The following is a 17306-nucleotide window of genomic DNA, read 5'->3' as shown; positions in this document are numbered from 1 at the left end:
CTGTCTCTTCTGCTTGAATCCGGACATGAAAAAAAAAAACAAAGAAACAAGACAAACAAGAAGAAGAAACAGGGGGAGAAAGAAAACAATAAGCTTTACTGTCACAGAAGCTTTGGCTTGGGTTGCGTGGAAGTGTTTTTTTTTTTTTTTTGGTTAATGAGAATGTGGCCATGAGGTCTGGTCACCAAACAAGAGGATACAGAGCTGAGGTAAATGTAAGGGGGTGTTGGGTGGTGGGGGTGTGGGAGCCTAGGTAAACATAAGGGGGTGTGGGGTGGTGGGGGTTGGGGAGCCTCGGTAAACGTAAGGGGGTGTGGGGTGGTGGTGGGGTTTGGGTTCAAAGAACCTCTTGAGAATCTCTTTCTGTGCTCTTATTTGATGTTCCCGCTTTGAAATGGAGCACTCTGGAAACCAAAGGGTCTACTTAGGAACCGCAACAGACCGCCGGTCTTGCGCCCGCCGTTCCCCGCTGGCAGGTTCAAAGCAGGTGGAGGAGGAGGAGGAGAAGGAGAAGACAACCATGTGGGGGGAAAAGCAGTCTTTCAGTCTGCGCTTTGAGGGAAGACTACTTCTCATCAATCATCTTCCTCCTCCACCTCTTCCTTTTCTTTTCCAACAAGAACAGATCTGGTCAAATTAATTGTGTACGAGTGTGTACGTGTGTATTTCTGTGTGTGTGTTTGTGTGTGTGAGGAAGAAACCTATTTGTTGCATTTCATTTCTGTGTTTATGAAAGCAGGAGATTGAAGAGTGTGTGTGTGTGTGTGTGTGTGTGTGTGTGTGTGTTTGGGGGTGGGTGGGGTTGATGTGGCCGCCATGGGTGAAACCAAAATCTAAGGCAGACACACTCGACTGGTCTAATTTCATAGCTTTTGCTATTTTAAATATTGAAGGGGTTGTCAGCCAGCGTTTCCTCCACAAAGCAGATGGAGGGGAAAGGGAGAGGGACATTCCATTGAGAAATAAAGGAGAAAGGAGAGAGGGAGATAAAAGAGAGAGATAGAGGGAGAGAGAGAGATAAAGGGAGAGAGAGTAAAAGATACAGAGGGATAGAGACCAAAAGAGAGTGAAAGAAATAACAGGGAGCCAAAGACAGATACGTGGCTAAAAGAGAGGCTTTCCAATTTAGTTCTTCATCACAAGTCAGAGGGCTTGAGACAGATGGAATATGGAAAGCTGCACAGAGACGGTTGTGAAGACTTGTGGTCTTGTGAAGATGATCTGCAGACACACACACAGCAGACGGCATGCTGTGAAACATCTAGAGGACAGGAGCCAGAGAGATGAAGAAGTCGACAGATGACGGTAACATTAAATGGGACCTGTGGGTCTGAACTGCCTTTGGTTCAGCAAAGGAAAGGCGGTAAGCAGCGAAATTGCGCGCAAGAGAGATAGAGAGAGAGAGAGAGAGATTTCTAGATCTAGACTTGAGGAAGAACAAATGCACCAAAAATAGTGGGGGCTGTCAAAGCGAGAAAATGAGAGAGATCAAAAGGTAAAGGGAGGGATGGATGGATGGATGAATCGACGAGAGAAAGAGAGAGGATGGGATCTAGGAGTCGATCTAAAGCTCGGGTAGAGCAGAGAGGGAGGGGAAGCCATGTGGTGTTGTAAAGGGCTCGGGCGCATGGCGGCACGGGTGATGGTGTCAGGTGTCAAGACAGATGGCTGTGACTTTCTGATAGGGTTTTGCCAGGAGCCTCTTGCACTCTCCAGGGCCTCCGTGCTGCTAGGCAGAGGGAGAGAGGGAGGGAAAGAGAGGGGAGGGGGGGGAGAGAGACAGACAGAGAGCAAGAGGGAGAGGGAGAGTAATAAAGAGAGAGGGAGAGATAGCGAGAGAGATAGAATGATAGAGAGAAAGATAGAAAGATAGAGAGAGAGATAGAGATAGAGAGAGATGTATGGATGAATGCCTGGTGCTGCTCTGCATCACAAAGGGAGCTGAGAAATCATATGAATTAGAGCTGAATTACTCTGGGTGGGGTTTTCTTAGGGTAGAAAAGCAGCTTGAACAGATTAATTGTTTTTTAACCATCCTGTCCCGTATTAGTTTTAATGCCACACACACACACACACACACACACAGAGAGGAAGAACACGTCGAACATCGTGCTCTGAAAAATCACCTACCTCTACTTCACTGTAAGGCACTCAATCAAGCATGTATGGTTTCTATAATGAAGCTTTTCTTTCTCCCAGTCAAATCTGGATCAAGGACTCTTGCGTATTTATCACCAATTAGCATGTAAACGCTTTGGCACTCCAGCTTCTACCGAGGAGGAGGAGGAGGAGGAGGAGGAGGAGATTTTTCGATTCGGTCTTTTGGTCGTGGCCCAGTGCAAAGGGGCGTCTCACCTGATGCCAGCCCGAACAAAGAGTACTGGCTGTTCCCTCTCTCTCTCCTCTCCTCTGCTGTGCAGACTCTTTCTGGGCCAGTGCCTCCGTCAGGAAGGAGGGAAAAAAATAACAACAAATTGGCATGGTAGGCGGCCTCATGATGTCAGCGCACAAAGCAGCAGACCTTTAATCTCGCATCTTCTGAGAAAGTAACTAGGCCCTTGGTCTGCAAGGCTAACAAAGATATGGAAATCAGGGCAAGGTTGATGGGTTGTGATGGGTCTGTGACATCACGGGCAACTCGTGCAGGGTTAGCAGATCACGGGCAAGAGAGATCACCACGAGGTGCACGTTGAGATCATATGGCCAACTAGGCGGCTGAACTAATAAACAAATAAATACGCAGGTTGTTTTATGGTTATTTATAATAATACAAAAATCAGTAGGACGTGTTTTTTGGCATTTCACAGCGCGGTTGAGTGAGCACAGTCGACACACAGCCGCAGACACCCTGGCAGTTTAGCCCTCGGCTCTGCGCTAAGACAAACAAACGTGTGACTAATGGGACGACGGTGATAAACATGTTTGCTACCGTGGCTTCACCGTCTCCAGTCAATTCAAACCGCCTGACAGTGGCAGGAAAGAAAATGTGATTCATGTCGGATGTCACTGAAGTTAGTGGAGCGAACACGAGCGAGTACGATCGCGCTGGCGCTGGGGTTAGCCATTTCAGCTGTCTACGGAGATAAGGAGCCCCCGTCTCTGCTTCGGCATCCTTTCCAATCCCTGGGCAGGAGGAGCACAGGCTTTGCCAGGTGATGCCAGATCTCTTTAATCTTAGTCAGCACAGAGAGATAATGGATCAGGCTCACTCTCAAACTTGCTATTGCCCAGAGGCTCTGTCTTAACCTCGACAGGAGTCAGGACTTTGTCGTTAAGCACCTAACCGCCCTTCCTTTTTGAAAATGCTCTTGCACAGTACTTAAAGACTAATTAACTCATTAACTGCATTATCCTGGAGTGGAAAAGGATTGGGCCAGTGCCAGGGAAGTCTCCCACCTCACCTACCTCGGAGGAGTCAAAGGGAGGATGTGACAGGGTACCAGGCTGAGGGTGGATTTGGGGTGGGGGCAGCACTGGTCGGGTGGCAGGGGAGTTAGTGCACGAGTGACTGGGTTAGCTCAGAGGTCAGAGGTCAAGAGTCAAGATATTTTGCCACGCAAAAACACATGAGGTCACTTTCGGGACAGGCCAGAGCAGTGCTGTGCTGGGGGCACGAAGCACGTGACGACAACCAAAAAACCACGGCAACCGTAAGCACGGCAACCGGAACGGAGTGCTGCTTCCTGTCGGCAGACGGCGATCAGCCCTTGGCTGGCGTTTCTGGGCAGGCAGCAGCAGATGGCTCGATATAATCCGCCGCCGGGACCTGTGCATTCCCTTCGCCACTAGATACCCTAACCCACCGGCTGGAAGGAGGAACAAACACACACACACACACACACACACACACACACAAAAAAGCCATTCTGATCTGATCGGAGACCTGATCCAAGACTGCCACTGATGTAAGAGCTGTCACCATACCCTCTCAAAACAAGAAAGGGCGGAACTAAAGCCGAAAATGTCACTTAGGCTTAATTTCATACAGGGGATTATGTTATGCAGGTTCTGTTTTCCAGCCCAGTGATGACCGACTCCTTCACCAACATCTCTTTAGAAATAGTCTGTTATAAATGTCGACTTAGCACCACGAGGTGACTATGAAGGACTTTTAATTAACACTTGAGGAAAGATGGTTGTGTACTTTCGCATCTTTTGACAATGTGCTCAGTAGGGCTTCTTGTAATTCAAACCGGAACGTGTTTATGCCACTCTACAGGAAAAGCAAGACTCTGCCAGCATGACGGACAGAACACCAACACCTGGGTCACACAAATTGGAAGACTGGGCTCATTCATTGAGGTGTGAAATGTTAAATGAATGCTTTTGGGTGGGAAAAAAACCCCAAAATGATTAAATGTGTGAATGTGTCAAAAAAGACCCCAAAAAGGGGGGGGGTTACGTCCCTTGCTGATGAAAAACTTCACCTGTGATTGTACAAAGTGATGAAAAAAACATCAGCATGTCACGACGCACTACACCGACAGAGCCCTTCCACGTGAAATATTTAAAAGGCAAGAACGCTGCTCCCTGTTTTTCTCAGTTCCTCCTGTTTCGGGCCAAAGTCGTTCAGAGGAGCACTGAAGCGGCAGGGCATCCGAGCCCTGTGGGACGAGCATCCTGCGGACCCTGTTTGGAGGAACTTGATTAAAAAGCACTGGGATTTCATTTCTCCCCTATTAACTCCAATTATGCAAACGGTGCGCATAATCTCCCTGGCCACCCAGCTAGCGGTTCGGCCTGGCACCGACCCGGTTGGTTCTGGGCAAGTCGTAAACCAAGCACCTAAACACACTATGATATTTTTGAAGATTGAACACACGCACACACAAAAACACACACACACACACACACACACACACACACACACACACACACACACAGAAGAGCAGAGGTGAGACACATGTGCAGACAGGCTAATAAACACAGAGAGTGAGTGAGAGACGGTCAGAAAGAAACGAATGAGAAGGGGATAGTCAGAGGGGAGGAAATATGACAGAAAAAAGGAGAGAAAAGAAAAACAAACACCCTGGAGGAGGAGGAGGGGAGAGAGAGAGAGAACGCCAGAGGGATAAAGACTGAGGGAGGGCGAGTGGGAGAGACCGCTTGCACTGACTCATATGTGTGTGTGTGTGTGTGTGTGTGTGTGTGTGTGTGTGTGTGTGTGGAGAGGAGAGGAGGGAAGAGAGAAAGAACGCCAGAGGGATAAAGACTGAGGGAGGGCAAGTGGGAGAGACCGCTTTCTCTGACTCATGGACAGAGAAGGAAATAGGCAATGATGCATGTTTCAGAAAGCTTTGATCTTGTGTGTGTGTGTGTGTGTGTGTGTGTGTGTGTAAGAGAGTGTGTGGAGAGGAGGGAAGAGATCCATTTTTGTACCCCTTTCACGTGTAACTTGCCATTTCCCAAATCTGCCATTCCATTATTCCACTACAGCGGAGTAACCCATTACACAGATAGAACAGACAGATCACAAGACAGACAGATAACAAGACAGACAGATAACAAGACAGACAGATCGCAGCCTCCTGCTAATAACACGTTTACTTCTGCACTCAAATAGTTCAGGACCCTCCAATGCAACACAACATAATACAGGAAGAGCAGGCGTCTCAGCAGAGGTGCCCAGCCCGTCAGCGAAACAGGGAGAAGCTTAATTAGTCTCATTCAGTCAAGACAAGCATTGTGACTGCCTACTGGGCGTTTGCCTGGGAGAGTTTCTCACAGAGCTGCTGACAGGTGATTTCCAGTGGGGTGGGAGGCATTAATCTCCAGACAAAACACACACACACACACACACACACACACACACACACACACACACACACACACACACACACAGAAATCGGCCTCAGGCTTGTTGTTTCGGTCCAAGGTGACAATACAAAGGGAATTGATTCGCGCCCTCAGAGGGGGCTAAGATGCCCGTCAACCGGCTGTGCGCCGTCAGGAAGTGGTGGCATTTGTCTTGTGGGAGCCACCCAGGCAGTCCATCCCCCCTCCCCCACCCCTCACACTTCTAACTGAAGATGGAAAAGTTTTTTTTAAAATAACAGCTATTCATTCTATTGTGTTGATAAGTTCCTCCATTTAAAAGAATGTCTCCACCTGTCTTACTTGCCTTCACTGGAGATTACTGGAGGTTGCCTAAATGACAATTTCATGGGGAGCTTCAACTGACAAAAAGCAATATCCCTGCTGATATGCTAAATCAGCATGCTGCTGGAGAGAAGAAGCTACAATATTTGAAATCTAGAAAATCCCGCTATACTCGGGCAGAGATCTGAAAACAAACCTCTCCAGTCCTCCATTCCCTTCCTTTCTCTCCTCCTCCAAGCATATCACCTGTGTCTTGTGTTTGACCGGCCTGCCTGTTGAAAGCTCCATCTCTGACTTAAAGCTTCTCTTAGCCTCTGACTGCTCTAAGACCGAGGCTCTCTGAGAAACGTCAGAAGGTAAAATGTCTCTGTAGTGCTGCCCATGCTGTTCAACACATAGGTGTTAACATAAGATATGTTTTAGGGCAAATGTCACACGAAGAAGTGTTTGACTAGCTGCACCGCACCTCTAAATAAACTAGCCTGTGTCATATTCATCTGCTCTGAAGTTGAAAAGTCTTTGCGTAGAGTGCAAAGGAAATAGGCCACCTTCCGAGCTCACGGTGATGAATGGCAAAATGGAGCACACGGGAAGAGGCGATATTTTCAGCCGTCTGAGATAAAGACCTTGTGTTCCTGACTCACACCGGCTCTTAAGGGCGTCTCATACAGGCTGTGAATCAGATTGCTTTGTACGGAATTAAACAACGCGAGTAGTCACTGCACTCGTCGGGAAACTTGGACGCATGTACGGAACCTCCGTGAGCATAAGAATTAACAAGAGCACCATACCGGTGAGGGTAAATAGTCCCAGATTTTCAGAGGCTTTCTGCCAAGATGATGATGATGATGGAGGCAACAGCTGGCTGTCAAGGTTACCAGTCAAAGAAAAAGGGGGGAAAAAAGCACAGAGAACTTTCTTTTCTCTTTAGACCGTTACAAATTTACCGAGACGAATCCATTTCAGACCATGGGCTGGGTTTTCAACGCCATTGAGTAATGAGGTCTAGGGGATAATCTCCATTAATGACAACACTTTCTGCGTTCAATTGAACTAAACAAATTCAATTCTCAATGACTTCAGTGTTCAATGTGAATCATCCGTTCAGTTTCTTACTAAAACCCAATCCAAATGCAGCCTTGCATATCAGGATGATTAACGTGACTCAAGAAACTATTCAAATAAACGGCAAAATATTCAAACTCAACCTATTGTTAACGTCACTTTGTCTGCGCTCTCGATAAACAGTACACATGATGTATTGATTCGCATGTGTAACGTATTGTTTATTTTTAAAGAGTAGATGTGTTAACATTTAAAGTAGCCACTGACAATTTAGTCTGCAGAAAACTGAAAGCAAACATGCTGTTGCTCTTTAACAAACAACCCGTGCAACCCAAACGTAGGCTACGAAAACTGTCACCTGCAGAGCTAAACTACCACAAATACAAAGTTGCACATTTCCTCAATGGAACGAACTGTAGCCACTCCAAAACAAACATGAAGTGTCTGTTCCACAGATACGCTACTTCAACGTAACAACGTTGGGCATTAGGTAGGCTACACTCCGCGTCTAGCCCCGGCGTTGTTCAGCCCTGTGGCTACATGTCTCAAAGTTAGGAGAAAGATATGGTGACTTCGAAACACAAAGGAAAACGGCATATTTTGGTCGGTTACTTGCAACTTTAGCCTACCTGTTATGCTGTGAGTGGCATATCCCACGCTATCCGAAAGTACGTATTTTGTAATCCTAGTCGAAGCTCCGTTGAGAGCAAACAATGAAGCACTTAATTTCCCCAGACGGTGTAGTTCTCAGTAGCACCACATATCAACGAAACCGTGCTTTTCCGTGCGCTGACAGCACCGGTAGAACGCCCGCCCATATTTTACGCTGATTGGTTCTCATTCCGACAGACCCCTGTGATGTAGCTTTTTGGTGGTTTTCTCTGCTGTCAGTCAGTACTTAAAATGTAACTTACCCACAACGAGTGCTGAGGAGAGTCGCTTGATTGATAGAAGTAATTGGGCGTATGGTAGTTGCATACTCTTTAAAATTAAATAGGCACGAAACCAATTCAAGCACGTCTAACCTAAAATAATGTTAACTGTGTGGACCAATCATATTTTAAATTGGTACGCTAGTGGCCTCCTCCGGTGACAGGGTGTAGTGAACGTGTCTACAGTGTCTCATTTTAGGTTACGTGTAAGTAATGAAATCAGCTTTTCAGTGTGCTCATTAATGCCGTAGATGGACGTGTTCCGTCATGGAAGGGAAATACTGAACTTCCCTAAATGTGTAAGATGTCTGCGGGCAACCTTGTATAGCCCAATTGGTCTGTTTTAGGTTCATGGTTCAACTTGTCAATGTTTGCGATTTTACACGCTCGAGTAAAATGTCAGGCTATTTTTAGTGAGTCCGTTTGATGACGACGAGGGAGAAGCACAGGGGCAAATAATTCGCCATAGGCTCGGTGGTATATATTACCAGGCAATCACAGGCCATAGTAATAACTATGAGCTTTTGGAAATCTAGGCACTGTTTAGGATCAAGTCATTGTTTGCAGGTTTCCTTTATTTTAGCCCAAGGAAAAAAGAGAGTGCGAGAAAGAACAATGATCATATACGCTTTGAAAATGCAACGAGAGAAGTCTTCCATACCAGGCTGTCTCCGTGCTCTGTGACAAAAGAAACCTTTATGCAATGGGCGTATTCAGCATCAACATATTCATCAATCTTTCTCCAGCTAGAGTACATATAAAAAAAATCGGACAGAAAAGACAACACGTACATTTAAAATGAGCTGTCTCACTCATCAAACCCTGTAGGCCTTACAGCTTTCACACTTTGCAGTACAGTAAACTACCGTCTGTCTTACATGGTCAGCTAATTCTTACAGTGTTTTGTACAGGAGAATGAGCATCCCTAACGCTCTCTGCGTGTACTTGCTTTTCAGTTTGCGCTGGTTATGCTAAATGTGCTCTGCATGACTTGTGGAAGCCTCAGGTCTGTGTGCTCTTCTGTTCTCCCGGGACGTTTCAGACCGAGCGGCCCGTCGCTGGGGTGAACAGCGGTGTAACCAGAGGGCCCCCTAGTGGCAGAAAGGGAAAAGGGACAGTTTAGTCGGCTTCTTAACAACAGCGACATAAAACTTTTTATGCCAAAAGAGCATTGTGAAACATTAGTGACAAGAGTTGTACTACTTCAGTCATTTATTTTCCGTAAAGCGAGGCAATAGTGAAAATTAAGTTACCCTTGCAATGTGAGCGTGAAGGCCACTGGTTCCTTCTTCGTATTGACAAAAAGATCATGAACGCTGCGACTGGAGGATTCTGTGAACACAACCAGCAGATGGCGCTCTTAGACCAATGAGCATTGTTCATCGTTTGAAGGCCCAGTAACTAATTATAGGGACCTCAAAGCTGTTTTATTCTTGTTCAAGGAAAGCCCACTTTACCCGGCTGTTTTTAGAGCTGGGTAGCTGTCAGAAAAATAGAGCTTCTGAGAAAACAACTGTTTGCGTTTCTGACTACCTTGGGCTCTGATCACAAAGGAGTGTGTCTACACAGTTCAGGACACAAGTGGACCCCAAGAAAGGCTTTATAAGGCAGAAACCAGAGAGAACATTTCAAGTTGAAGGTTTCACGGATTCAATTTGATGCACGGGTAAGTGAAATATTTTCAGACATTTACTGGAGACAATAAACAAATGTCAGATCATCTAAAGTTTTCTAGACTTCAACAAAATAAATAATGCTACCAGATGGTAGGTTAAACTAGACAGACAGATACATAGATATATATAAAGATAAACAGATAGATAGACAGATAGATATACAGATAGGTAGATAGGTAAATATATATATAGATAGATAGATAGATAGATAGATAAATAAACAGACAGACAGACAGACAGATAGGTAGATAACATGGTGATCTAAAGTTTACCGCTCACCTGATTTGCTCTTGAGAGAGAGAGCATTCTCCCCCAGCTCCAGTGAACACACTCCTCCAGGGTCACTGAGTCCCGGCCCACATTGAGCCGGATGCTGTGTGGAAATGCTGGGGGGGAACTCCTCCTCACAGGCAAACACGTCACACCTTTCATGGGCCTTCTGGACTGCTGAATGCAGGGGAGGGCACTGGATCAGTGGTTCCCCTAGCTTCTGTAATGGAAGTGTACGTCTGGTTTTGCCCTTTGCACCCACAGGAGGAATTCCGTGAGCCTGAACCTCCTGTCTGTTACCATGGTTACCTTTACCATCCCAAATTCCCTTCAGCTCCTCCTCTTCCTCTTCAAACTCCCAGCGACCAAGCTGAATGGAATCTATACCATTGCCACGGGCCCTACTGTTGAACTCCTTAGAACTAGCTGTTGTACTGGATACTGGAGTGTCAGAACACACTGAACAATTGGCGTTAGCACAGACTATGATGCGACTGGTCTTACGAGCACTCAGCCTTCCATTTGAACTCACCGAGTCCCCACTCTTACTGGACTCGCATTCTGCTGCGCTGACGCTGTCGTTTGACTTACTCAAGTTCACTTCTTTGGGCCTGTGATAAATGTGTCCATTAAGGTCCTTAATTTTAGTGTGAACACTCAGGCACTTGTGAAGACGGGCCGTTGCTTCAACAGCACAGATGTGGTTTTGTGAGACGGCAGCACAACAGGGAAGTTTCTCTGGTAGATGAACACTGGCTTTACTAGCGCTATCTTCATCATTAGCCTTCGTCTCCATCTCCTGGACAACATCCTCATCCTCATCCCGAAAGGAGGAAGCGGTCAAAGCAATCGTTGACTGCCCGGTGGATAAGTCAGTGATTCTTGGGGAATGGTTATGGTAGGAGCTAACAGTGGCACTACTACTAATGGTGTTAATGCTATTCCTTGTAGAGGACTGTGAAGGGTCAGGAATCGTGTCTGACAGGTGATCTTCCTCAGGTCCTTGGTCCCATGGAGTCTCATGGTTTGCTTCTTCGACCGGGCTGAGGATGAACTGCTTCTGTTTGGACGCAGATGGAACCCGTGGTGGTTCTTGATGGGACGCACATGGAACCCGCGGCGGTTCTTGATGGGGCGCAGATGGAACCGGCGGCGGTTCTTGATGGGGCGCACATGGAACCCGTGGTGGTTCTTGATGGATAACGGGCAAGGTTGTTGGACGAGGTTGTTGGTGTGAGGCCTGAGTATCACACTCAAAGCCAACAGCACTGATCTCAGTGTGCACTTCGTTCGCTTTCCTTGGTGGATCGCAGACATTAAGAAGAACAGGCACAGACGCAAGCTGACCCAGATCTTTGGGCAAGTTGAAACTAAGCGTGGAGCCCATGGATAGATAACAGCATTGGCTCTTGATTTTGCCACTAGTGCTCTCAGCTGGGGCCTGCTGCGAGTCTGAGTGTAAGTGTCCGTGGTCGCTCGCATCTGCCACAGATCTCCCAGTCTGGACGGAGTTCAGAAGAAGAGGGTTCGGTTTCACGTAAACTTGCAGCTCCGTGTTGGTTGGTGAACACCTCTGCTTCCGGCGGCCCAGCGGCCACGTGTCGGTGCGGTATGAGGCACTGCTGGGTCTACCGGCAGCGGTGGCTCTGGCTGAGTCGTCCAGTCCAGCGATGCCAAGTGTGGAGCTTCTGCGTTGGTGCTTTCCTGGTTTCGTGTTTTTCTCGCCCAAGCATGACGGGACGGCGGCCATTTTGGACAGCGTAGGAATGAAGACTGAAGTCACCGCAGGCACAGAAGGAGAGGATGGCGATGACGACGATGACGATGATGGAGATGCCGAAGAAGTTGAAGATGATGAGGAAGATGAGGAGGAGGAGGATGGAGGTGGTAATGATGGCAGGCTCTCTTCCTCGTTGGTTCCAGACGCAGAAACATCCTGACAAATCTTCTCTGGCATTTTGCTGCTGTCTGTTACATGTAGGAAAGTGCTGACCTGCGGAGAGACAGACACAAGCCACAGAATAGAGACAGCATGAGACAAAGCAATCTCCAGCTGAAACCAACCTCTCAAGCCAACCTCACTGCATCGCACACTCTCAGTAAAGACAGGCAGGCTCCAGCCAAACACTAAATTCTTCAGGCGTTATGAAAATCATATGGTATTGTTTGGGTTCCCAGCTGCAGTGACCGGTGACAACCACAGACGTGACTAACCCGATTGCATGCCACACTAATAAATCCTGCAGTCCTTCAGGGCCCCCACTGTCCTTCACAGTACATACCTCGGCTAATTGTTCCTCAAACCTCTCTACAACCCCCCCCCCCCCGCTCCAAAACCCCACTGGGAACCATTTCAAAGTGCGAGGCGTCATGGGGACTCCATGGAAACTCGATTATGAGGTCATTTCTTCACCACGCCAACCGGGGGGTGGGGGATGAGGGGGGATTTGGGGGAGGTACAGGCCAAGCTGAATTGTGTGCACTTAAGGGCTGACATCTGGGTTTCAGGGTGTACTTTAATGACTTTGGTGCGAGATTTATAGGGATGATGACCAAAACTTTTGCCATAAAGTGAGGGGGGAAAAGTGAAGATGGATTGGTGCTCTGATTTAGGTTGACTCCAAAATGTCTACACCGCATTGGCCTTCACGTTCTCGACGCAGGGTCCAAATCATTGCGATTCCAGAGGGGGGAAAAAAGATGCTTTTTACGACTCATTTCAGCCAAAAGCTAACATGAAAACAGTCACTGTAATACGACTCTGATGTTCCTGTATCTTAACTGGTGGAGCCAGGAGCACGCATACTGTGTGTGTGTGTGTGTGTGTGTGTGTGTGTGTGTGTGACCCTGATGTTTCCTAAAATTCCCTCGGGATTAATAAATCCATCTATCTATCTATCTGTTCCTGTATCTTAACTGGTGGAGCCAGGAGCACGCATACTGAATACCATAGGTGTACACACAGGGCACGGAGACTGTCTACCGTCAGTCTCTTCGAATAAACATGTTTATATGAAAACAGTCACTGTTTTCATGTCAACTTTTGGCTAAAATACTAAGACTTCTTTCCTCCTGTTCCCATTCCTGTTGCTGAACTAGCATAGCCAGGAGTTAACACCACATAGGCCTTAGGCTGAACTAGCATAGCCAGGGGCTAACACCACATAGGCCTTAGGCTGAACTAGCATAGCCAGGAGCTAACACCACATAGGCCTTAGGCTGAACTAGCATAGCCAGGAGCTAACACCACATAGGCCTTAGGCTGAACTAGCATAGCCAGGGGCTAACACCACATAGGCCTTAGGCTGAACTAGCATAGCCAGGGGCTAACACCACATAGGCCTTAGGCTGAACTAGCATAGCCAGGGGCTAACACCACATAGGCCTTAGGCTGAACTAGCATGGCCAGGAGCTAACACCACATGATCACCATGGTTACATTTGTCATCCCAAACACCCAGTTGAAACACCAGGTTGAATGATTCACTATCAATGACTCAGGGAGCTTACAGACAGTATACTCTAACCATACACCTCTATTGTACAGTAATTTGCTTAGGACAGAAAATAAATGGACGACTGTCGATGGCTGACCCTGTGTGTGGCCTCGGATGAGTCCTCGGCGGGCGACTCGGTTGGTTTCTGCACCTGGCTGATCCCTCGCTCCTCCTCGTCGAAGCTCAGGATGAGGCAGATGCTGTTACCCAGAGACCTCGTCACCTTGCCCGGGTCGTCAACAATGACGCTGGAGACGCTGGTGACACTGGCTGAGCCTGGGTTAATGGGCGCCGTGGCAACCCTGGGTGCACTTGTGACACTGAGGCTGCTAGACACACTTCCTGTGTGCTTGTGCTCGGGACCCGATGGTTGGTTCATTGGTTCTTTGTCACTGATTGGCTGAGCTTGAGGTGCAAGATTCTCTACCACTCTCTGTGTCTCTGAGGGCCTAAGGCTTGCTGTCTTGTTTCCAGGAGCCAGGTGAGCGTTTCCGGAGCCTTCCACAAGACCTGGTGACCTCTTCCTCTGATTCAGTTGATCCTTCTGGGACCTCCAGTTGTCTTGGATCCATCCCAGCATGCTTTGCAGCTCATCGGTTCTTTCCCTGATCTGGGTCAGAGAGTGGACAACGGTTCAGTGCTTGGGAGGTCGTCATGGTTACAGCAGAACTAGGTCAAGTAGTTATTAATATAAACTGCATGACAGCATAAAAGCATGACCACTCACAGTATTGCACGTGCACATTCTTTAGATATTCCATCATTCAGAACCACATTCATTAAACATTACTTGTCTTGAGAGGACAGTATTCTACGGTTGTAAAAATTAAACATCACTATCTCCATTTTTCCAGAAAAAAATAAGAAAAACAGGAGACGTTTCAATTTCTACCTAATGCAGACTACATGTCTGCTTACCAACCACAAACCCAAATATGGATACAGTTAGGGACCTGCCTTTTCACTCTCTCACACAAACACACACACACACACACACACACACACACACTCTCTCTCTCGCTCACAATCTCAGCCAGGTGATGGCCGTCATCCATCAGTGTTTGTCCAGATGAGGTGAGCTGACTGAACTCCTCCATCTTCTGCTGGATCCTGAGGTCCAGCTCTGACATCACCGATCCCTCTTCGTCTCTACCCTGCTGCACAGAGCCACTGGAGAACACGCAGGAGCGAGTGGCCTCCGCCCAGGCACTGCAGAGGGAGAGAGAGAGGGAGAGAGAGAGGGAGGGAGGCAGAGAGGGAGGGAGGCAGAGAGAGAGAGAGGGAGAGATAGAGAGGGGGGAGAGAGAGAGAGGAAGAGAGAGGGAGAGAGGGAGGGAGGCAGAGAGAGGAAGAGAGAGGGAGAGATAGAGAGGGGGGAGAGAGAGAGAGGGAGAGGGAGGGAGAGAGAGAGAGAGGGAGGGAGGAAGAGAGAAGGAGAGAGGGAGGGAGGGAGAGGGGGAAGGAGAGGGAGAGAGAGAGGAAGAGAGAGGAAAAGGGGAGAGAGAGGGACAGAGACAAAGTCAATAGCAAGTTTATAGATATCAAATTGGGAAAGAAGATGTTAATCTTTCTTATCCTGTCCTGTGCTTTGTAAAAAAATCCATTCTAGTCTCAGAACATTTGTCTTCTGACTGAAAGTTTATTAACTCTGAGCCCTCCCTCTTCCATCTTCCTGTTTTCATGAGTGAAGATGCAAATTGAAAAGTGAGTGTAAATCGGCTCCACTTGCATCATGGCCAGGTATTTCTCGAAGAACTCCTGCAAGTGTCTGAACTTGCTCAGCCGTCCCCGGTTCTCCGCCTGGCTGCGGCCTACCTCCTCCCAAGCCTGCAGGGTCGCCTGGACCTCCTCCCCCAGGAGGAGTGCCTGCTCTGGGGCATGGCCTTTGAGATGGGTGGCCAGTTTCTCCATGTCTTCCACCTCCCCTTCCATGATATGGAAGTCAACCTGAAAGAGAACATTGCCGAAAACCCATGTAACCAACATGTCATTTTTTCTGTCCAAGGTAAAACTGCTATAGGAGAATAGACAGTGGAAATCCACTGAAGGAAGTGTTAGTATATTTCTGGACACATACAGTATGTACGGAAATATCATTTCAAATATCATTTCACAAGCTCATCTCAGCAACAATTACATTTTCACTTTTTAATTTTTTTTGATGCTTTCTGGTTATGGAACCCATAACCTTGATATTCTGAGCACCCTTGGGGCACCTAAATACTTCCATCATATATACACAATATATATACACCATATACACCACCATCATATATACACCATATATACCACCATCATATATACACCACTATCATATATACACCATATATACCACTATCATATATACACCATATACACCACCATCATATATACACCATATAGACCACCACTGCTACATCACTGGATACACAAATATTACTGTACATTACACAACTGCACTACAATATCACTGTAAACATATTACATATTGGCAGAGACACTGAAAGGTCGTTGGGCGTTCTGACCTCAAGGTCGTCCTGCTGCTCCTGCAGGCTCTCCAGTCCAGCGAGGTCGGGGTCACAGAGGACGGCCATGTCGGACTCCAGGTCCAGGATGTCCATGCTGAGCTCGGCACAGCGCGACAGGTGCTCGTTGATGCGCAGCATCAGAGTGGACAACTGGGGGGAGGGGAAGAGATGAGGAGAGGGGAGAGGAGGGGAGGTGAGGGGAAGGGTGGGGTGGGGAGAATAGGTGAGGAGAGGGGAGGAGAGGAGGGGAGGTGAGGAGAGAGGAGGGGAGAGGAGGAGAGGGGAGGAGAGGAGGGGAGGTGAGGTGAGGATTGGTGGAGAGGGGAGGAGAGGAGGGGAGGAGAGGAGGGGAGGGGTGGGGATGAGAAGAAAAGGTGAGGAGAGGGGAGGGAAGGAGAGGAGGGGAGGTGAGGAGAGAGGAGGGGTAGGGAGGGGAGGGGAGGGGAGAAAAGGTGAGGAGAGGGGAGGAGAAGGGAGAGGAGGTGAGGGGTGGAAACATGGAGAGTGCGATATAGATTTAATTAGGGTTTGTTTTTAATTAAGAGGTGTGACCATATGTGTGATATGTCTCTGCTCTTTTGGCTTTTTAGTATCTGTGAAGTGAATACACACACAAGACACACACACACACACACACACACACACACACACACACACACACACACACACACACACACACACACACACAAGCACAAATCTTGTGAACACATACATTTACATTTGTACAAACTCACACACACATGATGTACACACATTAGGTGCACAGCCACAAACACACACACATGCACACACACCCAAAACCACCACACGCGCACACACACACACACACACACACACTCTCACATTACACATACCAGATTCATGAGGTGCTCTGTCGCCTGATCATGTGCCAGGGGCTGCTTCCTCTCACTTCCTGTTTTGCTCAGATCCACCCGCACCTCCAGAGTCTCCCTCGCCGTGACACTGAAGCAGTTGGGCTGCTGTCCGCTGGGACCGTGAACGACCTGGGAGTTGAAAACCGTACCAATTAAATGTTCAGTTCGGGGCGGATTTAATGCTAGGGTTGGGTTCGGTGTTCAGCTCAGTGAAGGGAACCTTAGCGGGGCGAAGCAGCAGCCATGAAAAGTCAAATCTAATAACAAACCGAGAGGCCCGCTGATATGAGTCACTCTTTGGCTTGATGAGTGTGTTTGCAAATGCCACGCTCTAATTATGCAGCAGGCCTCAAAGCCACAAGGAGTTACACACACACACACACAC

The 17306-nt window shown here is 47.8% G+C and overlaps 1 protein-coding gene across 4 annotated transcripts in view; it reads right to left on the bottom strand.

Annotated features, from left to right (window-relative positions):
• Positions 1-17306, bottom strand: part of sipa1l2 (signal-induced proliferation-associated 1 like 2) — a 126678-nt gene that overhangs the window by 97760 nt on the left and 11612 nt on the right. For 2 of the 4 annotated variants that reach the window (XR_004163170.2, XR_004163171.2), the window contains 8 exons: positions 16901-17050; positions 16044-16196; positions 15269-15486; positions 14565-14748; positions 13637-14149; positions 10052-12035; positions 9350-9428; positions 7794-9187 (listed from right to left, as the gene is read on the bottom strand). The gene's annotated coding sequence lies outside the window, so the exon portion shown is untranslated. Of the gene's footprint in view, positions 1-7793; positions 9188-9349; positions 9429-10051; positions 12036-13636; positions 14150-14564; positions 14749-15268; positions 15487-16043; positions 16197-16900; positions 17051-17306 lie in introns of those variants that run through there. The other 2 variants (XM_031562606.2, XM_031562607.2) reach the window with 1 other exon arrangement.

Source organism: Clupea harengus, chromosome 24, assembly GCF_900700415.2.
Source record: "Clupea harengus chromosome 24, Ch_v2.0.2, whole genome shotgun sequence".
NCBI lineage: Eukaryota > Metazoa > Chordata > Actinopteri > Clupeiformes > Clupeidae > Clupea > Clupea harengus.
This window is presented reverse-complemented; position numbering and strand designations above follow the sequence as displayed.